We start from the raw sequence: 24,359 nt of genomic DNA on the forward strand, positions 1-24,359 counted from the left end.
TCACCCATTTTATAACTACTTAAACACATTTAAATAATCATAATGGAATGCAACATAAACATTTAGATTTAGTGCATATGGGCATAATAGTATTATGAGTTTAAACAACTAACAAAATTAAAATCAAATATTTTAACTTTCTAGTTAGTAGGGGCCTAAATGTAAATATGAAAAGTTAGGGGTAAAACCGTAAATATTTCAAAGTAAATATCAACTTTTTAAAGATTACAAAATAGCCCCACAAGTGGATAAATCCACTAGGGAGGCCGGCCACATTAAGGGGATGGGAGTTCTCTTACACAATCTTACACAACATGCATTAAAAGCCACCTTATGTAAGAAAAATTAAATTTTGCTTGTCACTTGGTTTTGCCATTAAAACTTAGGTGAGATGGGTGATGGAAATCCTCCTAGTCAAGTCTAGGGTTTTTAAAAGGTTTTAATATGGTTATGGATGGTAAGAACATCACCTAAAACCATGAAACCATGCATGAAAACCAACTAAAAACATTTTCACCCAAAACCAAACTATGAACACCAGGAACAAAACCATGAACACAATTTCAAGATTTGTACATTCTTGGTGATTTTTCAAACCCAAAAACAAAAGTGACAAGAACTCTTTTTTCTAGCTTTAAAAGGATGTGTGAGTGGTTTACAATAAAACACAAACACAACCCAAAACCACCCCCAAAACCGTGCCTACCCTTTTGAACAAAACCCCAAATTTTGTTCATGACTTATTCTTCATTCATGCATACAAAACAACTTTTACATGCATATCTTTTTCAACTCTTGATTTACAAAAGACAAACATACTTTTAAATGAAGAAATAATATGTCAAACTAGTTCTAAACTCATTTTTCATTCATGTATACAAAACACTTTTGCAAACATATCTTTCTCAACTTTTGACTAACATTTTTCAACTATTGAAAAACAAAAGATAAACATACTTTGAATGAAACAATAATATGTCATACATAACATTAATACCCATATGCATAAAATCCAAAAGGACACATTATACATAAACCATTGGCTCTGATACCACTTGAAGGGAAAATTATGAGATTCTAGAATGGGATTTCATAATGACTATCATGCATATACAAATCAAAATTTAATATACGAAAGCAGCGGAAGCATTTATAACATATTATCAAAGCTATAGTCATGCAAATCCCCTTCAAGGTTCATAGGTTTATATATAATGCATCAAAACAAATTTTAGAATCAAGAACAAAGTGAAGTTTAGTCTTATACCTCTTGATCTAGACTTGAGACCAAGGATGGACCACCTCCAAGCCCTTTGCTCCTTGAAATCCTTGAGCCTAGCTTCCCTCCTTGCCTCCTCCACTTTGTTATAATGAGTGCTCCTAGGTTCTCTTCAAGTTCCCAAAGTAGGAAACCTCTAAAGATCCTCACCCACTAGTGTAGTGAGAAGGATGAAGGAATAACCAAAAGGGTGTAAGAGATGTTAGTAAAAACCCCCTTTTGGTGGCCGGCCTTTATGGTTGAAGATGGCTATTTTCTTTTGCCTCTTTTGTTGTTCAAAACTCACAAAAACCCTAATGAACTTTATCTCTATAATGTTCTTTATATAGACAAAAGAAACCTAGTCAACAACTTGACTAAATATCTCACCTTTCCTCACCTAAAGTGGCCGGCCCCTTTGTGTTGTTTTTGGGCTTTGGGCTTTTATTATTTCAAGTCATCCAATGCTTGAATAAAAGCCCAATGGGTTTAGGCCCAATGGGCCTAATTAAACCCAAACGTTTCTTTAAGCCCAAAACGATCTTTATCGCTTTTATGATTTCTTTAGACTTTTCTAAATTAATCACAACACATAATTAATCCAATTAATTGTTTCCATCATCCATTAGTTACTCGCTACAATAGTGTATTGGTGAACAACCTTTTAGGTTCTAATTAGCAAGGCAGTGAGGTGATTGGCATCAATCCAATTGCTCATATTTAATTCAATCACTTAGTGAATTAAAACTTCATTTTAATTCACCTTTCTTCTTTGATGACTACATTTAATCATCTAGAAGAACTCACAAGCTATGAGTGACATCTAACCATATGTCATAGCTACCCAAGCTAATGTAGAAGTTTATTCGGAGAACCTAGTCAGTTGGAATTACAATGTAATTCAATCCTTCTCTAATACAATACTGTCAACCACATCATTAGGGTATGGATATATCATGTCAAACCCCTAATGTGATTATTCCTTCTTATATGATCCAATTGAGTCGTATAGGAACGCTTTCCTTTATTACACTCGATACTTCGGCCGAAGATTCCCGAATCATATCTTAGAGTATTCTTCCTCTCTTATCGAAGATTAGAGATTCCTTGTTGCGCATACACTTGCCTTCATGACTAAGTGGCTTAACCCCAACTATGCCGTTGACATTCTGATAGAGTGACTTTGACATAATCAAAGATTAAGTACTTAACCACAAGACAACGACGATGCCTCAGGTCAAAGGATTACTTACATTATTCCAACCATTTGAGTTACTTGCTTGACATGTGAGTAGACCTCCATGCAAGTACTCTGATTCGATTGTATTCAGTGAACTCATTCCCTTAATGAGCACCTACATACTTGTCTTAGTGTCACAACACGAATGGGTTGAGACTTTCCATCCTTCCAATTGAAGCGGACACAGCATGTACTGGTCTAAGCATTGTCAGTATCCCTCCGACAATCCAATGACCAGGAACCTTTTGGACATAATGGTTATGTGAAGAAGGTCTCTGTAGTCTAACATCATTAGATTACTTCTTCAATCGATCCATTGTCCATGGATTCACTATTCAGGACATATAACGTTTATTGAGATAGTCCTAATTAGTATCTTTGCCATTTGATGTATAAGAATCATCCATACATCGATTCATTTGTCCTGAAAGATTTCTTCCAAAGATTGACTTTCAGGGCATATTTCGAACAAATCCCTCAATAGGCCGGCCATGTTAAAAGAATGGCTTTTTGGTTCTTTAGGTCACTTATTTGAAGGGACTATATAAAGGACTTTATAGCCTAAATTCATTAAGGGTTTCTTTTGGAGAAAATTGGAGAGAACATGTCTCTCCCTTTCTCTCTAAAGAGGCCGGCCCCTTGGAGGGATTAGCTAGCAATCCAACTCCCCAAGGTCACTCATTTCTTCTCCAATCTAACCTTGGTGTAGAGACTTAGAGGTTCTCAATTTTGGGAACTTGGAGAACCATTTCATCCATCCAAATCCATAGATCTAAGATGCAAGGAATGAAGGCCCTCTCTTTGGGTGATTAGCCTTTGCTTATGCAAAGAGGTATCTACAAAGGTATAAATATCTCAACTCACTTTGTTTTGAGTTGAGTCTTGGTTCACCAAACTACTAGGCTTTGAATTTAATGGGTAATGTTTTGTTTTGAGTGCATGCAAGCATGATTCCGCCTTTAATTTGTTAATTGCATGCTATAGATGTTGCTCAAATGAACATGTTTTTCACAAAATTTCCTTCAAGTGGTATCAGAGCCTAGGTCTAGTAGTTGGTGAATCCTTTTGGGTTTTGTAGTTCATAGTTTTGATTTAAAAGTTGTAATATGTTACAAGCTTTATTCTTGTTTCTTTGAATGTAAATTTTGTTAGAAAATTTGCCATCTCAAATGTTGTAGATGTAGTTTATATGAGCATGAATATTGGAGCTAAAATTTGGTGCCAAGTTTTTGTGGATTTTCGGCCAAATCCAAATGGTGATTTTTTGGGTTCTTGTTTGACTTGTTAAAAGTGTTTTAAGGTGACTTTTGGAACCCCTAAGTACCCTAGGATGTTAACCCCTTTTTGAGAAGTGAAAATTTGGGTTTTAATGAGTGAAAATGTTCATGGAACTCTTATGGGTTTTCATGGATGTTCTTCATTGTTCTTGAGGTTCTTATCAAGAACAAAAAGTTTGGTGTTTTGATTCAAAGTTTTGGTTGATTTCATAAAGTCTTTGTTTTGTGTTGGTTGATGTGAATTTTCTATCAACAAAACATTTATTTTGAAAGGTGATAGAAATGGTGATCGGTGTGTAAGAAGTACTTCTCTTACACACCACTTGCATGGTTTTATGATTCACACCAACCAAATTCCACTTGCAAGGCTTTATGACATTGTTGAAAAATTTCCAAATTTTTGTGGACTTATCTCTTCTCTATTTTCCCCCTATAACCGGCCACCCTATTAAAATAAGGTTCTTTTGGGGCTTTTATGCAATTACATAAAGTTTTGATACTTTTGTGTATTTGTAGTTTGACCCAAAAGTTTACGTATTTACGTAAAGGCCCAAAATCATTAAAGGACAAATTGTTTTGTTCCTTTAATGAAGTTTTTGTATTTGTTGAATTTTTGGGTTCTAGTTGTAATTACATGAAGTAATGGACTTTTGTGTTTTTACAAAGTGACCCCAAAAGTTTGTGTTTTTGAAATATAGCCCAAAAAGTTGTGGTAATTGCATTTTGGCCCAAATTAGGTTGAGAACAAAATTGTTTTGTATCTTTAAATGAGAATTGGATTTTCATTTCATTTAGCTCCATTTAAATCAATTTTATGGATACAAAAACCAAATGAAAATGTTGCATTCAATTTAATTAGTTAAAGCGTTAATTAATTAAAGGGTGATTATGAACCTAAGCCTACGATAATTGAGCTATGTGAAAGGCCGTTTCAAATTTGTTTGAACCATCGGAATGTGTAGATTAGATTTTGGTTGTAATTTGATTTGATCAAATGTTGTAAAAGAGCTTAAGCTCTTCTTTACTTTAAAGTAATTTGAATCATTCAAATGTTGTAAAGAGCATAAGCTCATCTTTACTTTGAAGTACTTCTTTCTTGCTTTATTTGATATGCATGAAATTGAAGTAGTTGGGTCCAACGCCCCTAAGACAACACGCCTTAATGTGATTAAACGTGTAACTAAAATCAATCACCATCCCTAGACCGAGATTCAACACTAGGCTCGTGTTGAATCTAATCAAAGGTTCATAGTCATCCTAAGGCCCTAAGGCAACTATATAGTCCATCAAATGAATGCAAAGTTTATGTTAGTAGTATCATATACTCTTGCTTTAAAAACCGTTTTATAAGCATAGTGGGAGTATTATATACAACTAAATTCAATCAAATGGACCAATAGTTGTAATAGGACCAAAATTGTTTTAATAAAGATTAAAATGAATATTTATATGTGATGAGACCTAAAACCCTCAACCAAACCATTATTAAGTTGATAAGCGTGAGAGTGCTTTGAACACTCTTTCGTGGCCTTCCACCGTGGTAGGCTCCGATCGTTTATGACTCGTACACCGGCTTCACCCTATCATGGGGGAGTACAAAGTGCGTGCTTACACTCAGGAGGAGTCTATATGCATACTTGATGATGTGAGACGTAGGCAACGAGAATGATCAACATCATATCATTGTGAGGTTGTTCTTGAACCCCTACCCGAACTTGCATGGTGGGAATGACTTAACTAAGTGCAATGGAGCCAACATCATATCATTGTGAGGTAACATTCTCTAGAGGCCAAATAAGATGGGTACTTGCAAGAGATGCAAATGAGTAAGCGTACTCTCTCATTATTATTAATGCTAGCCAACATCATATCATTGTGAGGTGGGCTTGGTAGTAGTGAGTCTACCATACCCTACTAAGAGTTTCCTCCAAAACTCTCGAATTCCAATGAGGGATATGGAATTTGCCAAAAATAGTGGGTGGTGCTATTTGATTTAAAGACCCGGATCAAATGGCTTAAAATCAATCAATTTATATTCATTATGTATTTATTTACCAATATATTTGCAAACGCTATCCAACACTTGACAAATAAAAGCCGAAAGCTTTAGTTTCCGGACTTGGTACTACAAAACCATATATTGTCTTTAATGGCTTGTAAATGTACCTAAGTAGTCTCATCCTCACAATCTTCCTATTGATAATGTATCATTGGAAGAATATGTTAGAAAAAGTCTATCATAAAGAGGACAACACTTTTAATGTCATAATTCTTCAATTACAATTTTTTGTATGAAGAAATAAGAGTTGCTTTGAACAACTCTTAGTTAAATGCAAACATTAGTGCTTGTTTCTTTGTTACATGAACAAGGAACTTTAGAAGTAAGCACAAGGGCATGGACACTTTATGTGCCATGATTCTTCACTTACAAATTGTTGTATGAAGAAATGAGAGTTGCCTTGAACAACTCTTGAAAGTTTGTAATTATGTTTAGAACATAATGGTTGTTTGACAAAAAAAATAGTCCATCAACATGGACTTATGATGATTTTGAATCATTGAGTGTTGAAGTGATAAACCACTTAATGAGACGGAAACTAGGCTAGGACTTCACCTTTATGTCCCTATCCTAATGGTTCACTAAGTTTATTGTAAACTATGTAGTGAACAATAAACACATGCTCTCCAAAATGTTTGATGTATATAACACAATTGAAATAAGTTTCAAGAGAGATAGTGGGAGTTTAGGGACCATGACTATTGTAGTCAAAGGAGAAGTCAAATGAAGAAGATAAAATTAACTCCAAGGGAACAAACTTTCTTTATGAAAGGATGGACATTGGAAGGGGTATTTGCAAGAAATGTCTTGCAAGTGTCAAGAACACACCTTTCGAAGGTGTTGTAAATTGTTCTTGAATAGTTCAAAACAGTTGGTTCTTCTACTTGAATGCTTGATTCCGTATTAGCAACTATGTTTTACAATCGTTGTAAAAGTGTGACTAATAAGAAGTAGAAGATATATGAGAGAAGAAAAGGTGCTTCACATTCGGAACGTGAATAAAATATAGATCTCTGCGAAAGCAGATAGTACTTACTTCCTCATATGAACTACCAAAGAAATTGGAAAAACCAAAGATTGTCTTTACATTCCAATTTTAAGGAACTTAATTCCGTCACTATAGTAGAGATGGATGAATGTTTTGTTTGACAAAACATTGTTCTTTATTAATCAATGATTGGATTATAGTAATCTAATTGATTGTCTCTATAGTAGAGATGATATGGTAGCGTTAACTGTTTAGAATATAACGATGCTTAAAACCCAAAAGGTTGCAAGGTAGTGACTAATCCCAACTGAGTTGTGATACCTCAAAAACATAAAATACGAGTTGGTCATAGATGGATGCTTTGGATCGTTAGATCCAGATCCAACACCTTCTTATTAAAATTGTATAGAGGCGAAATGTTCGAATCTTTATTCTTTTGGAAAGAAGAAAGAATCACAAAGTTGTTGAGGTTAATTCACTTAGATGTTAGTGGCACTTGTCCACAACATAATACTACTCATGTTGTATGACATTCACCGAAGATCACTCTCGGTTGGACTATAGTTTATTTTGAATAAACACAAGTCCGAATACTTTGCAAAAGGTTTCAAAGAATTCAAGAAATGTAAGTTGATGAGTAAGACGTCTAAAGTATTTGCCTCCTTAGATTTGATCCAAGGAAAGATAACACTTTAGAACAGTTTCCTTGAAAAATATCAAGGAAAGAAGCATCAAAAGATAATGGATTTCTCCATTAGGAGAAGAACGAACTTGAATAAGATTTAGTTCGTTGGATGTTATCAATTACCCATATATAGAATATACGCTTCTAAGACAATATGATTGTCAATTAGAAGATCTTCCAAAATTTTCATGACTCCATAAGATGTAGTTGGAAAGAAAGACAAATCTTAATCATGTTATGATTTGGGGTTGTGTGCTAATAAGCAATATTTGTTTGAGAATTATCTTGTGGATATCCTTAAATTAACCTTTGGATATCACTTCTATAAACCAACTAACAAATGTTGTTTTGTTGGGTAGTTCATTGTAATCCTACACTAGGATTTGCCTAAGATAGAGCAAATGAATGAGGGATAGAACTCAAAGAATGGGTTTTTTGAGAAACAAGATAGTGATCAACAAATATAACAACCTAGTTCCTATACCATAAGCTCCAAGGTAGTCGAGAAGGATTTATAAACCGTCTCAGTTAAATGGTTTGAACTTTATGACTATGTCATAGAGATACACCTCTTAATTCGAAAGAAATAAGAATGAAAATCCTTATGACTACATTGAGTGTATATACGATATATACTCAAGGAAATGGTAAAGTACCATTTGACGCGAAATAATGAAACCCCCATAGTTAATTGGTAGCTTAAGGTAACTACAATTAAAGAGATTGGTTGACTTGGAAGAAACCATCTTTAACGTAGTCATGGTTTCAATTAATTCGAAGATTGCTAGCTACAACTAAATGGTGATTAAATGTTTGGACATAATATGGGTTTCTGAAACCATTATTAAGATAGTCTTGATAATATATGTCTAAAACTATGAATCACAAGACATGTAAGTTGTAGAGATCCATCCATCATGGATCTTAGCAAGCTAGTGGGAGCTATAAGCATCTTATGAAAGAAAGATCAAATCGTTTGATTTCTCATAAAGATGTGAATGAATCTTTTGTTTACTAGGTTTACAAAAGATTAGTGGGAGTTAATCAAATTCCTAAATTTGAATATATATATATATATGATATATTAATTTTGGAAATGAAAAGAATACTTCTTCGTTAAAGTTATGACTGTAAAACATTATATGAAGATAGAATGTATATGGGAGACATAGTCTATATACATGGGATGGAAATCTATATTGATAGATTTTAGGATATAATTGGATTATATCAAGCCCTAAATATAGACAAAAGATGATAGGAAGTTTCTCATATGATGATGAACTTCAATCAAAAGGACAACTCTAGTGAGACTAAGAAGTTGCTCTTCTCAGAAAAAAAGAACGTACTCTTTGACTCCCAAAGAAATAATGCGTAAATAGAATCCTTTATGCATACGCAGAAAGGTGATTTATGTATTTCATATTGTATGAAAAACATTGATATGAGTTGTACCTAAAACGGTACAAGACGATATCAGTGCAAGCCCAGGATCAGAACCATGGCAACTGTCAAGTGAGTCCTTAAGTATTTAAGAAATACTAAAGGATAAATTCCTCAAAGATCGAGGAAGAATTAGAGTAACGTAATGGAAGCGTAAATGTATTAGATTATGAATCTAATCCATCATTGGATGTTTCTTCATTATGAATGAAGAGATAAACAGATATTTCTTTATTATGACTAAAGAGATATTTGGATGGAAACATTAAAGTAATGACTTTAGTGTGTTCCATTATGAATGCAAAATATATTGCCATATAGAAGTTTACAACAATGTTGTTTGGATGGGAAAGTTCATTTATGAACTCTCTATTCGGTTCCAACCAGAAAGTGTATCTAGTGTACTGACACTACAACACTAATGGGGCGATAGCTCAAGCCAGGGAATCAAGGTCTCATCAAGGTCCGAACTCAAATGAGAGATTGAACCACATGATTAAGAATCATGTATAATTGTGACGTCGTTATTCTCAAGGTTGCTTCTATGGATAACATATAGATATCCATTGTCTAGGCCTACTACTCAGCCATTTATGAAATGACTACAGAAGAGGTATCATCACCGATGACCAAGCTGATTGGCTCTAGTGCAAGTGGGAGATTGTTGGAAATGTGCCCTAAAACCAATCATATGATGATACTTTACGGACATTTCACAAGTTAAACTAATGTAGTTTAAATATAAAGGGCAAAAGGTTATTGTTTGAGTCGTCTCATATACATGTTATATGCTTAAACGATAAGTCCAAGGAATATGTGATTGGGAGAATGCAATCTAAAGAAGTTAGATTCATGAGACCATTCTTTCATATACATATCCTAAACGTTCCTGATCATAGGATTGCCAATTGGGCATTGACAGTCCGTTAAGATTAGTACGTGATGTGTCTTCTCTCAGGGAGAGTGACTAGTCTCGAGTCATTGGTGTGTGTGACATCAAGACAAGTATGTAGGTGCTCAATAGAGAATGAGTTCACTGAACACGATCAACGAAGAGTTCTCATATTCATGTCACATGAGAACTCATGATTGGGATAATGCAAAGTAGTCCTTTGACCTGAGGCATCATAGTTGTCTTGTGGTTAAGTCCTTGATCTTTGATTATGTCAAAGTCACTCCATTCGAGGGTGTCCACGGCATAGTTGGGGTTAAGCCACTTAGCCATGGAGGCAAGTGAATGCGCAACAAGGGATCTCTAACCTTCAAATCTTTTGAGAGAGAATACTCTATGATATGATTAAGAGTCTCTGGCCAGAGTATGAATGAGATTTAGGAAGTCCTTCCAAATCACATTCAAGGTAATCATATAAGCACACGAATCACATTGGATAGTAGACATGAATAAACTATCAAACCAAACAATGTGGTCAAAAGTATTGTATTAGAGAAAGACCGTATTGCATTTTTAATCCTAAACTGAATAGGTTCTCCACCTCTTCTGATTAGCTTGGGTAACCATGATATGCTACTAGGTGTCACTCATGGTTTGTGGAAGCCCTAAACGTGTATAATCACTAAAGGGAGAATTGAAAGTAAGTTTCAATTCATAATCGATTTGAAATGGTTTTAATCGCCCACTGCCTCGCTAAAAGGAACCTAATGGATCGTACACCGTGTAAGGTGGAGATTGAAGAAACAATGGAGATGAGTAATAATAATTAAATGGTTTAATTATTTATGGCAAGGATTAATTAATATGTTAATTAATCAAACGAATAAGTTCGTTGATGACCTCGGGATAGTTTTGGACCTTAAGGCCCAATGGGCTTCGAACGTCAAAGCCCATGGACTTAAGTTGTATGACAACTTAATGAATAAAGATTCACAAGGGCCCAAAAGCCCAAATCCCTCAATAGGCCGGCCATGTTAAAAGAATGGCTTTTTAGTTCTTTAGGTCACTTATTTGAAGGGACTATATAAAGGACTTTATAGCCTAAATTCATTAAGGGTTTCTTTTGGAGAAAATTGGAGAGAACATGTCTCTCCCTTTCTCTCTAAAGAGGCCGGCCCCTTGGAGGGATTAGCTAGCAATCCAACTCCTCCAAGGTCACTCATTTCTTCTCCAATCTAACCTTGGTGTAGAGACTTAGAGGTTCTCAATTTTGGGAACTTGGAGAACCATTTCATCCATCCAAATCCATAGATCTAAGATGCAAGGAATGAAGGCCCTCTCTTTGGGTGATTAGCCTTTGCTTATGCAAAGAGGTATCTACAAAGGTATAAATATCTCAACTCACTTTGTTTTGAGTTGAGTCTTGGTTCACCAAACTACTAGGCTTTGAATTTAATGGGTAATGTTTTGTTTTGAGTGCATGCAAGCATGATTCCGCCTTTAATTTGTTAATTGCATGCTATAGATGTTGCTCAAATGAACATGTTTTTCACAAAATTTCCTTCAGGTCTCCGGTTAATTCATTATTTCACCTGTTACATTGATGCATCATTCATTCTGTTTTTGAAAGTTTTTAACATGGCATACTTTCTGGTTTTTAAGAAAGATTGACGATTTGAGATAAATGAAAAGTATTATGCTAGTATGCTATTTTCTGGGAAAGTATACAGGTTTTACAGCAAGGGGTTAGAAATGTTTTAAATGAAAGGTTTTCGAAAATTTTTGTTTTATTGACCCACTCAATTTTGTTTTGCACCCCTCCAGGTTCTAGTTAGCAGTTGGTGGCTCACGAGGTTTCTTTGGCGTTCTGACAGACTCTCCTAATGTAGGACTCACCTGCGGGTGTTGTAACTTAATTATAGTCCTACTTGACTGCACCTAGTTCTTAAGCTCTATTTATGTGTGTGTTCACACTTTAACTCTCTCTAGCATGCTTTTGGTTATTCTTGCTAGTAGTTGGTTTTATTCTTTCGTAATTCTCTTATTTTGCTTCCGCACCGCACTTATGGTTATGTCACGCTCACGTGACGGCCAACATGCCTTGATTCTAGGATGGGGGTGTGTCAGTTTGGTATCAGAGCCTAGGTTGCAGTCTTGTATAATTGTTAATGTTCTAATGATCTTTTGGTGTCTTCTGTCAGAACCATGCCGCCTCGTAGGGAACGACGTAGTACTTCCAAGTCTAACTTCCCTGATATAGTTCAATTAGGGGAAGCGATGGCTCATGCTTTTCAGAATGTTATCCGTCTTCTTCCCCCTCTTCAGAGAACACCCCTGGAAACCATGTACAACCTGAAGTTAGACCGTTTCATGGGTAACGAGGGTCACGAAGGGGTAGAGAAATGGCTAGATCATATTGAGAAGACGTTTCAGGTGATGCAAAGTCATGGGAACCTTCCTGCTAACAGATAGGTTGAAACCACTACTTGGTTTTTGGGGCGAGAGCCAGCAGGTTGGTGGAAGAATCAGGCTCAGCTTATGTCACCGGAGATGGCATCTGATAGGGAGGTATTTAAGGAGAATTTTAAGAAGAAATTTGTCCCTCCAGAGTATATTGACCGAAAGAAGCAAGAATTCTCCCGACTGAAGCAAAAGAATATGTCGGTTCATGAGTACTACAGAAAATTTACAGACTTATCTCGTTATGATCTTGACACAGCTGGTAATCCTGTGGAGATGCTTCACCGCTTTAAGTTGGGAACTAAGAGGAAATGGCGAACTTTTGCTAGTGCACTTCCTTGCGCCGATTATCATGAGTTTTCTGAGATTCTGGTTCGAATGGAGGATTCTGATAACCTTCCCAGTAACAGTGAGGATGATGAAGAGAAAAATGATGCTCAGGGGAGAGATGTCAGGGGAAAAGGTATCTCCATTTCGGGACCTCGTAGGACTCAGACTTTCAAGAGGAGTGGAGCGAGTTCTAGTTCTTCCAGTGGAAGACTTAGTGTGACAGGCCCAAGGAGAGGTGGAAGGTTTGCTGGCGGAACCAGGTTTTAGAGGCCGAGAGATTTTAGTTGAGTTGGTGGTTCAGGTGCTCCATTGTGTCGTCGATGTAACTTCAGGCATCATGGAAAATGCAGGAGAAGTGGTAGTGGTGGTGGTTGTTTTACTTATGGGCAGATGGGACATCGAGCTGCACAGTGTCCCCAGAGTTAGCAGAGACCTCAGCAGTCTACCATGCCACCCCCAGCACCGATTCAACAGAATTATGGATCAGGCAGCTATGGTCAGACGGGTCGAGGTGGTGCTTACCACTATCAGGGTGATGCTGCTCCTTATGCCTCCGGACAGAATCAGTATTCGCAGGATCCTTATTTCCAGAGTGTGTATTCTCAAAATCCTAGAGGTTATTCTTTGTATTCTTCTATGCCAGCTAGTGGATCCTAGTGGCATCAAGGAAATCAGCCCCATCAGGGAGAGGTTACTGCTAGCGACGCAGGACCGTCTAGGCAGGCTAGCCAGTCAGGTCAGGGACGTACTTCCCAGGGACGAGGTAGTCAGAGTAATAGAGGCCGTGGTGGACGACAGCAGGCTCAGGGACGTGTTAATCACATTTCACTGCAGGATGCTCAGAACCACCCAGACTTGATTATGGGTACGTTAAACATCCTTGGTCACTTTGCTAGAGTTTTGATTGATTGTGGTGCTACCTATTCTGTGATTTCTCATACGTTTGCTCAAATGACACAACCTCACCCTACACCTCTAGGATTTGATTTAGAGTTTGCTATGCCTAGAGGAGACAAATGTTATGTTGATAGTGTTTATCCAAGGTGTCCAGTGATGGTAGATGGCGTAGTTATGCCAGCTGACCTTATCCCGTTAGATATTGTGGATTTTGATGTGATTTTAGGGGCAGATTGGTTGCATTATAATCGTGCCCATATTGATTGTTACGGGAAATCAGTTACTTTCCTTCGTCCTGGACTACCAGAGGTTACTTTTATGGGTGAAGGAAGTGGGGTGAGACATGGTGTTATTTCTGCCATGAGAGCAAAGAAGCTATTATCGAAAGGTTGTCAAGGATACTTAGCACATGTGGTGTTAAATGATGTTGCTCCTAGCAATATTGAGGAAGTGGGAGTAGTCAGGCACTATCCTGATGTATTTCCAGATGATTTGCCTGGATTGCCGCCAGACAGAGATGTGGAGTTTTCGATTGATTTACTTCCAGGTACGGATCCTATATCTTTGACTCCTTATAGAATGGCTCTAACTGAATTGAGAGAGTTGAAAATTCAGTTACAGGAATTAACTGATAAAGGTTTCATCCAACCTAGTACTTCACCTTGGGGAGCTCCGGTATTGTTTGTAAGGAAGAAAGATGGAACTTTGAAGTTATGTATTGATTACAGGCAATTGAATCGGGTAACGATTAAAAACCGTTATCCATTGCCTCATATTGATGATTTGTTTGATCAACTTAAAGGTGCATGTGTGTTCTCCAAGATTGACTTGAAATCTGGATATTATCAGCTGAAGATTAAGGATGAGGATGTACCTAAAACGGCTTTCAAAACCCGTTATGGACATTATGAGTTTTTGGTAATGCCATTCGGATTGACTAATGCACCTGCAGCTTTCATGAGGTTGATGAATGAAGTATTCCAGCAATATCTTGATAGGTTTTGTTGGAAATATGCCCTGAAAGTCAATCTTTGGAAGAAATCTTTCAGGACAAATGAATCGATGTATGGATGATTCTTATACATCAAATGGCAAAGATACTAATTAGGACTATCTCAATAAACGATATATGTCCTGAATAGTGAATCCATGGACAATGGATCGATTGAAGAAGTAATCTAATGATGTTAGACTACAGAGACCTTCTTCACATAACCATTATGTCCAAAAGGTTCCTGGTCATTGGATTGTCGGAGGGATACTGACAATGCTTAGACCAGTACATGCTGTGTCCGCTTCAATTGGAAGGATGGAAAGTCTCAACCCATTCGTGTTGTGACACTAAGACAAGTATGTAGGTGTTCATTAAGGGAATGAGTTCACTGAATACAATCGAATCAGAGTACTTGCATGGAGGTCTACTCACATGTCAAGCAAGTAACTCAAATGGTTGGAATAATGTAAGTAATCCTTTGACCTGAGGCATCGTCGTTGTCTTGTGGTTAAGTACTTAATCTTTGATTATGTCAAAGTCACTCTATCAGAATGTCAACGGCATAGTTGGGGCTAAGCCACTTAGTCATGAAGGCAAGTGTATGCGCAACAAGGAATCTCTAATCCTTGATAAGAGAGGAAGAATACTCTAAGATATGATTCGGGAATCTTCGGCCGAAGTATCGAGCGTAATAAAGGAAAGCGTTCCTATACGACTCAATTGGATCATATAAGAAGGAATAATCACATTAGGGGTTTGACATGATATATCCATACCCTAATGATGTGATTGAGAGTATTGTATTAGAGAAGGATTGAATTACATTGTAATTCCAACTGACTAGGTTCTCCGAATAAACTTCTACATTAGCTTGGGTAGCTATGACATATGGTTAGATGTCACTCATAGCTTGTGAGTTCTTCTAGATGATTAAATGTAGTCGTCAAAGAAGAAAGGTGAATTAAAATGAAGTTTTAATTCACTAAGTGATTGAATTAAATATGAGCAATTGGATTGATGCCAATCACCTCACTGCCTTGCTAATTAGAACCTAAAAGGTTGTTCACCAATACACTATTGTAGTGAGTAACTAATGGATGATGGAAACAATTAATTGGATTAATTATGTGTTGTGATTAATTTAGAAAAGTCTAAAGAAATCATAAAAGCGATAAAGATCGTTTTGGGCTTAAAGAAACGTTCGGGTTTAATTAGGCCCATTGGGCCTAAACCCATTGGGCTTTTATTCAAGCATTGGATGACTTGGAATAATAAAAGCCCAAAGCCCAAAAACAACACAAAGGGGCCGGCCACTTTAGGTAAGGAAATGTGAGATATTTAGTCAAGTTGTTGACTAGGTTTCTTTTGTCTATATAAAGAACTTTATAGAGATAAAGTTCATTAGGCTTTTTGTGAGTTTTGAACAACAAAAGAGGCAAAAGAAAATAGCTCTCTTGAACCATAAGGGGATTTTTACTAACATCTCTTACACCCCTTTGGTTATTCCTTCATCCTTCTCACTACACTAGTGGGTGAGGATCTTTAGAGGTTTCCTACTTTGGGAACTTGAAGAGAACCTAGGAGCACTCATTGTAACAAAGTGGAGGAGGCAAGGAGGGAAACTAGGCTCAAGGATTTCAAGGAGCAAAGGGCTTGGAGGTGGTCCATCCTTGGTCTCAAGTCTAGATCAAGAGGTATAAGACTAACCTTCACTTTGTTCTTGATTCTAAAAATTGTTTTGATGCATTATATATAAACCTATGAACCTTGAAGGGGATTTGCATGACTATAGCTTTGATAATATGTTATAAATGCTTCCGCTGCTTTCGTATATTAAATTTGATTTGTATATGCATGATAGTCATTATGAAATCCCATTCAAGAATCTCATAATTTTCCCTTCAAGTGGTATCAGAGACAAAGGTTTATGTATAATGTGTCCTTTTGGATTTTATGCATATGGGTATTAATGTTATGTATGACATATTATTGTTTCATTCAAAGTATGTTTATCTTTTGTTTTTCAATAGTTGAAAAATGTTAGTCAAAAGTTGAGAAAGATATGTATGCAAAAGATGTTTTGTATGCATGAATGAAAAATGAGTTTAGAACTAGTTTGACAAATTATTTCTTCATTTAAAAGTATGTTTGTCTTTTGTTTTTTCAATGGTTGAAAAAATATAAATCAAGAGTTGAAAAAGATATGCATGTAAAAGTTGTTTTATATGCATGAATGAAGAATAAGTCATGAACAAAATTTGGGGTTTTGTTGCTAAGGGTAGGCACGGTTTTGGGGGTGGTTTTGGGTTGTGTTTGTGTTTTATTGTAAACCACTCACACATCCTTTTAAAGCTAGAAAAAAGAGTTCTTGTCACTTTTGTTTTTGGGTTTGAAAAATCACCAAGAATGTACAAATCTTGAAATTGTGTTCATGGTTTTGTTCTTGGTGTTCATAGTTTGGTTTTGGGTGAAAATGTTTTTAGTTGGTTTTCATGCATGGTTTCATGGTTTTAGGTGATGTTCTTACCATCCATAACCATATTAAAACCTTTTAAAACCCTAGACTTGACTAGGAGGATTTCCATCACCCATCTCACCTAAGTTTTAATGGCAAAACCAAGTGACAAGCAAAATTTAATTTTTCTTACATAATGTGGCTTTTAATGCATGTTGTGTAAGATTGTGTAAGAGACCTCCCATCCCCTTAATGTGGCCGGCCTCCCTAGTGGATTTATCCACTTGTGGGGCTATTTTGTAATCTTTGAAAAGTTGATATTTACTTTGAAATATTTACGGTTTTACCCCTAACTTTTCATATTTACATTTAGGCCCCTACTAACTAGAAAGTTAAAATATTTGATTTTAATTTTGTTAGTTGTTTAAACTCATAATTATATTATGCCCATATGCACTAAATCTAAATGTTTATGTTGCATTCCATTATGATTATTTAAATGTGTTTAAGTAGTTATAAAATGGGTGACTATGGACTTATGCCTTAAACGATAATTGAGCTATGAGATAAGGCGCTAAAATCAAATTGTTTGAACCTTGGGAATGTGTTTTAATTACTGTTCAATTGGACCTTGTCACGTTTGACGTTAATCTTTCTCTCCCCTTTTAGTATATGTAATTTATAGGAATTTGTACAAATCGGTTTGTAATTCTTATTACATCTTAATCTCTATTTGTTAGTGGATTCCCTCTAGTGCTAGACTAGAGTTTCTTTAACTATTGGTAAAGGAGACATAACTAAAAGTGGGTTTTGACATGAGATTAAAGATTAAAAAGGGTCCAATGCCCTAATTAGCAATGAATGGTTGTCTTTCATTTCTAATGGCTCAATGAAAATGGTTTTAATTGGATTGATAAGCACGTAATTAAATTGACACAATCTCCCCGAGTTTATATTCAACAATGATGGCTCGTTGTTGCAATAACCTAATAAGTCCATGGTCATCCAAGAGCCTAAGATAACTATAAAGTTCAAATTCAAAGGAATGCAAAAACCGTAGTAGTAGTAGTTACTTCCAATATTTGAAAAATTTGTTTTTGATATTGATTTGTTTTTCTTAAAACAAATAGTGGGAGTATCATACGCTACTAAAATATAATGAATACAATTAGTAGTCATATATATCTCCAATATTTTGAAAAATGTTTTGATATTGATTTGTTTTATGAAAACGAATAGTGGGGATATTATATGCTACTAAATTCATTAACTTTGGACTAGTAGTTATAATAGGACAATTTATTTGAATATGATTAAATAAATAAAATTGATGAGACCTTAAAATCCCTCAACCAAACAATATTAAGTTGTAAGCGTAAGAGTGCTTAGAACATTTTTTCGTGGCCTTCCACCGTGGTAGGCTCCAAGCGTTTATGACTTGTACACCGCCTTCACCCTATCATGGGGAAGTGACAAAGTGCATGCTTATATTCAGGAGGAGTTTATTTAAAACATTTGATGAGGTTAAGGTAGGCAACGAGTGTGGCCGACATCGTATCATCGTGAGGTCATGCTTGAACCCCTTCCTAAACCGGCATGGTGGGACAAAACTTAACTAAGAGAAAAGGTGCCAACATCGTATCATCGTGAGGTATTTTTCTCTAGAGGACAAAAAGATGGGTAATCACAAGAGGTTGTTGTGAATGGGTACTTGTACCCTCTCATTATTATTGTTGCTAGCCGACATCGTATCATTGTGAGGTGGGCTTGGTAATAGTGAGCCTCCCGTAACCCACTAGGAGTTTTCTTTGAAATCTCCCGGATTCCATCTTGAGGGATATGGAATTTGCCAAAAATGGTGGGTGGTGTCATTCGGTTTAAAGACCCAAATCGTTTGACTTAATCAACAATAAATCTAATTATTTTATTTGTTTATGTATATAGATATGGTTGGAAGCACACTCTCGAAAATACTCGACAAACATTGCCTAGAGGGGCACAATTTCCCATCATGGTATCGTAATGTCAAGATTCTCCTAACCTTGGAGAAGATTGTTTACGTACTAGACAAGGCTCCACCTCACATACCTCTTGGCCCTGACGCCACTGAGGATGAACGTGCTAAGTATGACAAGCACGTTGAGGATGATACACAAGCCAAGTGCTATCTGTTGGCTTCCATGAATGAGGAGCTACAGAGACAGCACGAGGGCATGGACAGTGCATCTTCCATAATACTCCATCTTACGGAGTTATATGGTGAAGGGACGCGCAACCGTCGCTTTAGCACTGTCTGTGAACTTGTGAAGACCAAAATGGTCAAGGGGGCTCCAGTGCATCAACATGTACTGAAGATGATAGGATTCATTGAACAATTGGAGAACCTTGGTACTCCACTTGACGGGGAATTGGCCCAGGACTTCATATTGGCTTCTCTTTCTGATTCATTCTCGCAGTTCGTAATGAACTACAACATGAATAAGATGGATAGTACTCTCTCCGAGTTACTAAACATGTTAGTAACTGCCGAGAAGACTATGAAGAAAGAGAACGTTGTAGGGACTGCTGCAGTAGCCTACAATAAGCCATCCTCTTCCAAGGCCAAGCCGCAAGGCAAAGGCAAAGGGAAGGAGAAGAAGTCCCCCACTCCTAAGCCGAAAGGAGGAGTGAGGAAAAAGAAGGCAAAGGAGCCCAAAGGGACTTGCCACCACTGTGGAAAAGAGGGGCATTGGAAGAGGAATTGCAGGTTATACCTTGCAACTCTTAAAGACAAGCCACAAGGTATGGTTTATGTTCTTATCTTCAATTCTAAATGTTAGATCTTCTAAATATTTATATTTGATATAAAGTGCTAATCACTTGTATAATTGTATATAGGTGGAGAAGCCAAGTAGAAGAAGAACAAGCAAGAAAATGTGGTGAAGGGTTCGGCCACTATGATTTTTGCTTACTACTTAGGAAGTTTTGTTAGGCATTTAAAGATTGTCTTTAAACTTTCTTATTTTGTTAAGAACTAATTATATGGCTTCATTTGATGGAAGGCCACTATTAGTGCCTAAATGTGTAAAGGCATTTATGTTAGTCTCTAAATGTATAGAGCTAATACCTTTTGTATTAAACATTATGAATGTTTGAACTATCATATTAATGTAATGTGAAGTATGCCTTTTTAATATACTATTTCCTTAAAGTAGTGTTATGAATTGAAAATTGTCTTGTTGTATCCTAGATGAGATACAAAAGTTATATCACTTAATTGTAATGTGATAAACCAAACTTTAGATTTATCAATTATGGATAGATCTCACATGTAGGACATAAAAGGATACAATGAATCTTTAGATTTGGTTCCATTTGTCTACTTATGAGTTCTATATGAATTGACAAAAGTCTAGAGATTCCTTTCTTGAAGAAAAGGAAGATCACATTATAATGATATAAGTAATAAGAAAATTGTTTCTTATATAGTTATCACATGAAACACAATGATCAAGATCACTCTTGATTCAATTAGTAGTTTTGAACAATTAATTGGGCATTCTTAAAATTGTTTTAAAATGTCAATTGTGTTAGTGACTAAACCAAGAAAGAAGTGTCTAAATCTATAAAAGGTTTAAAGACTTTAGTCACTTAAATAACAAGACATTAAACTTAGTGAAGATTGAAACAAATAAGCTTGAAATGTTTCAAAGCTACTACACAATGTCTTCTACCAATATAATCCACTTTTATACATTTTGAATGTATGAAATAATTTCTCATTAAAGTCATGAGAAATAGTGGGAGGTATGAAAATGGATATAAACTTGAATGTGATTGGTTTATAGTTGTCTAAAGAATAATAGTACTTGACTATTATTAAGAGTTTGTAATTTTAAATGTTAAAAGGACTCAAGCTCTTCAAAACATTAAAATTCTATGTTGTGTAACATTTAAAGAATAGTCTTTGAATGTTGGTTTCGTCAACCTAGCATAAAATGGTTATATGTTGGGAGTTGTCCATCATTCTCTTTTATGAGAACATGCTAATAACAAAGCATATGGACAAGTTGATGAAACAAAAGGGAATAAGTTTCAAAATGAGTCACAACATATGGATTAACAACAAGACAATCCAAATTCAACATCTCATGTAACGATATTGCTCTATGTAGTTTTGATAGAGAATTATATCAACCACCTAGAAGGAATGGTTGAGAATCTATATCCTTAGTAGGAGCCATGCTTCCACTAAAGACTTAGATAATTCTTATATGACTACATTAAAGGTCTTAGTATGACTAAAACTTGTAGTATGGTGTATGACATCGTATAATTAAATGAATAGACTTGATAAAACAAGTCACATATTCAAAAGAAATTACTTTAGAAGGAATTCTTTTGTATGTGATTCGTTTAAATAACTTGTGTTAGCTAGGGTTGTTGATGGTCTCAAAATTGTTGAGACATCATCAATAAGCTAATGGATCTCAATGATTCTCAATGGATCCAAGACAAGTTAGTGGGAGCAATATGCATTCAAATCAAGAAAATATAATTGTTAATTTTGAATGAATGCTAAGTTACAACAAGGCCAGTGGGAGTGATGTCATAATTTGAGCAACAGGATGTGAATAAAGTCTATTTGATAGACTTGATGAAACATAGATGTTACTCGAAAAATGACAAAACATGACACGGTCAATTTTGAAGTATAGACTTGAAATTGGACTTACTGATATAGCAAGGCTATCTCAATAATGTTATATGGGAATTAAATCTCAAATGTTGAAGATTTAAGAAAGCATTTTCCTATGTGATAGGAAATCACTTTCATAACCCTTATAATGAATGTGTCATAAAATCGCAAAAGGGACACATGTGTTGACTTGTGAAGTAGATATCCAAAGGTGAAGAAACCACTGAGTTTATCACTTTAAGATATTACTATATCCCAGGATCAGAACCAAAGCAACTGATAGAGTATTATTGCCTTTAAGAAAGAAACATCAGAGTGGGACTCTAGAAGCGTGCATTCACTTAGGTTGTTAACCAAAGTGAAAATAAGCCATTTTAACAAATGGAACTTCATGATGGATGAAGTACTAATCATATGAATGAATTGTTAGTATTGTACTACAATGGTCTCAAGCTTGGAGCAAAGTTTGTATAAAGTATACAAACGAAATATATGTAGATATATAAGTTTTAGAAACTGCTTCAAAAGGTGTTTTGAATGAAAGGGGTTCTTTTAGAACCCATGATTGAATCCAAACCATAAGGTCGTTAGTAGAGTACTACGACGTAATGGGGCGATAGCTCAAGCCATGGAATCAAGGTCTCATCAAAGTATTCGAACACATTAAATAGACATCATCAAATGTCTTGGAAACATTTGATAAGTAAATCCCTTTTAATAAAAGAGATTAATACATAACCAAGTTAACCTACGAGCATAAACTCTCTCGACAAGATGTATAAGATACACTAGTGATTGACTTTAGTGCAAGTGGGAGATTGTTGGAAATATGCCCTGAAAGTCAATCTTTGGAAGAAATCTTTCAGGACAAATGAATCGATGTATGGATGATTCTTATACATCAAATCGCAAAGATACTAATTAGGACTATCTCAATAAACGATATATGTCCTGAATAGTGAATCCATGGACAATGGATCGATTGAAGAAGTAATCTAATGATGTTAGACTACAGAGACCTTCTTCACATAACCATTATGTCCAAAAGGTTCCTGGTCATTGGATTGTCGGAGGGATACTGACAATGCTTAGACCAGTACATGCTGTGTCCGCTTCAATTGGAAGGATGGAAAGTCTCAACCCATTCGTGTTGTGACACTAAGACAAGTATGTAGGTGTTCATTAAGGGAATGAGTTCACTGAATACAATCGAATCAGAGTACTTGCATGGAGGTCTACTCACATGTCAAGCAAGTAACTCAAATGGTTGGAATAATGTAAGTAATCCTTTGACCTGAGGCATCGTTGTTGTCTTGTGGTTAAGTACTTAATCTTTGATTATGTCAAAGTCACTCTATCAGAATGTCAACGGCATAGTTGGGGTTAAGCCACTTAGCCATGAAGGCAAGTGTATGCGCAACAAGGAATCTCTAATCCTTGATAAGAGAGGAAGAATACTCTAAGATATGATTCGGGAATCTTCGGCCGAAGTATCGAGCGTAATAAAGGAAAGCGTTCCTATACGACTCAATTGGATCATATAAGAAGGAATAATCACATTAGGGGTTTGACATGATATATCCATACCCTAATGATGTGATTGAGAGTATTGTATTAGAGAAGGATTGAATTACATTGTAATTCCAACTGACTAGGTTCTCCGAATAAACTTCTACATTAGCTTGGGTAGCTATGACATATGGTTAGATGTCACTCATAGCTTGTGAGTTCTTCTAGATGATTAAATGTAGTCGTCAAAGAAGAAAGGTGAATTAAAATGAAGTTTTAATTCACTAAGTGATTGAATTAAATATGAGCAATTGGATTGATGCCAATCACCTCACTGCCTTGCTAATTAGAACCTAAAAGGTTGTTCACCAATACACTATTGTAGTGAGTAACTAATGGATGATGGAAACAATTAATTGGATTAATTATGTGTTGTGATTAATTTAGAAAAGTCTAAAGAAATCATAAAAGCGATAAAGATCGTTTTGGGCTTAAAGAAACGTTCGGGTTTAATTAGGCCCATTGGGCCTAAACCCATTGGGCTTTTATTCAAGCATTGGATGACTTGAAATAATAAAAGCCCAAAGCCCAAAAACAACACAAAGGGGCCGGCCACTTTAGGTAAGGAAAGGTGAGATATTTAGTCAAGTTGTTGACTAGGTTTCTTTTGTCTATATAAAGAACTTTATAGAGATAAAGTTCATTAGGGTTTTTGTGAGTTTTGAACAACAAAAGAGGCAAAAGAAAATAGCTCTCTTGAACCATAAGGGGATTTTTACTAACATCTCTTACACCCCTTTGGTTATTCCTTCATCCTTCTCACTACACTAGTGGGTGAGGATCTTTAGAAGTTTCCTACTTTGGGAACTTGAAGAGAACCTAGGAGCACTCATTGTAACAAAGTGGAGGAGGCAAGGAGGGAAGCTAGGCTCAAGGATTTCAAGGAGCAAAGGGCTTGGAGGTGGTCCATCCTTGGTCTCAAGTCTAGATCAAGAGGTATAAGACTAACCTTCACTTTGTTCTTGATTCTAAAAATTGTTTTGATGCATTATATATAAACCTATGAACCTTGAAGGGGATTTGCATGACTATAGCTTTGATAATATGTTATAAATGCTTCCGCTGCTTTCGTATATTAAATTTGATTTGTATATGCATGATAGTCATTATGAAATCCCATTCAAGAATCTCATA

Source organism: Malus sylvestris, chromosome 12 (assembly GCF_916048215.2).
Source record: "Malus sylvestris chromosome 12, drMalSylv7.2, whole genome shotgun sequence".
NCBI lineage: Eukaryota > Viridiplantae > Streptophyta > Magnoliopsida > Rosales > Rosaceae > Malus > Malus sylvestris.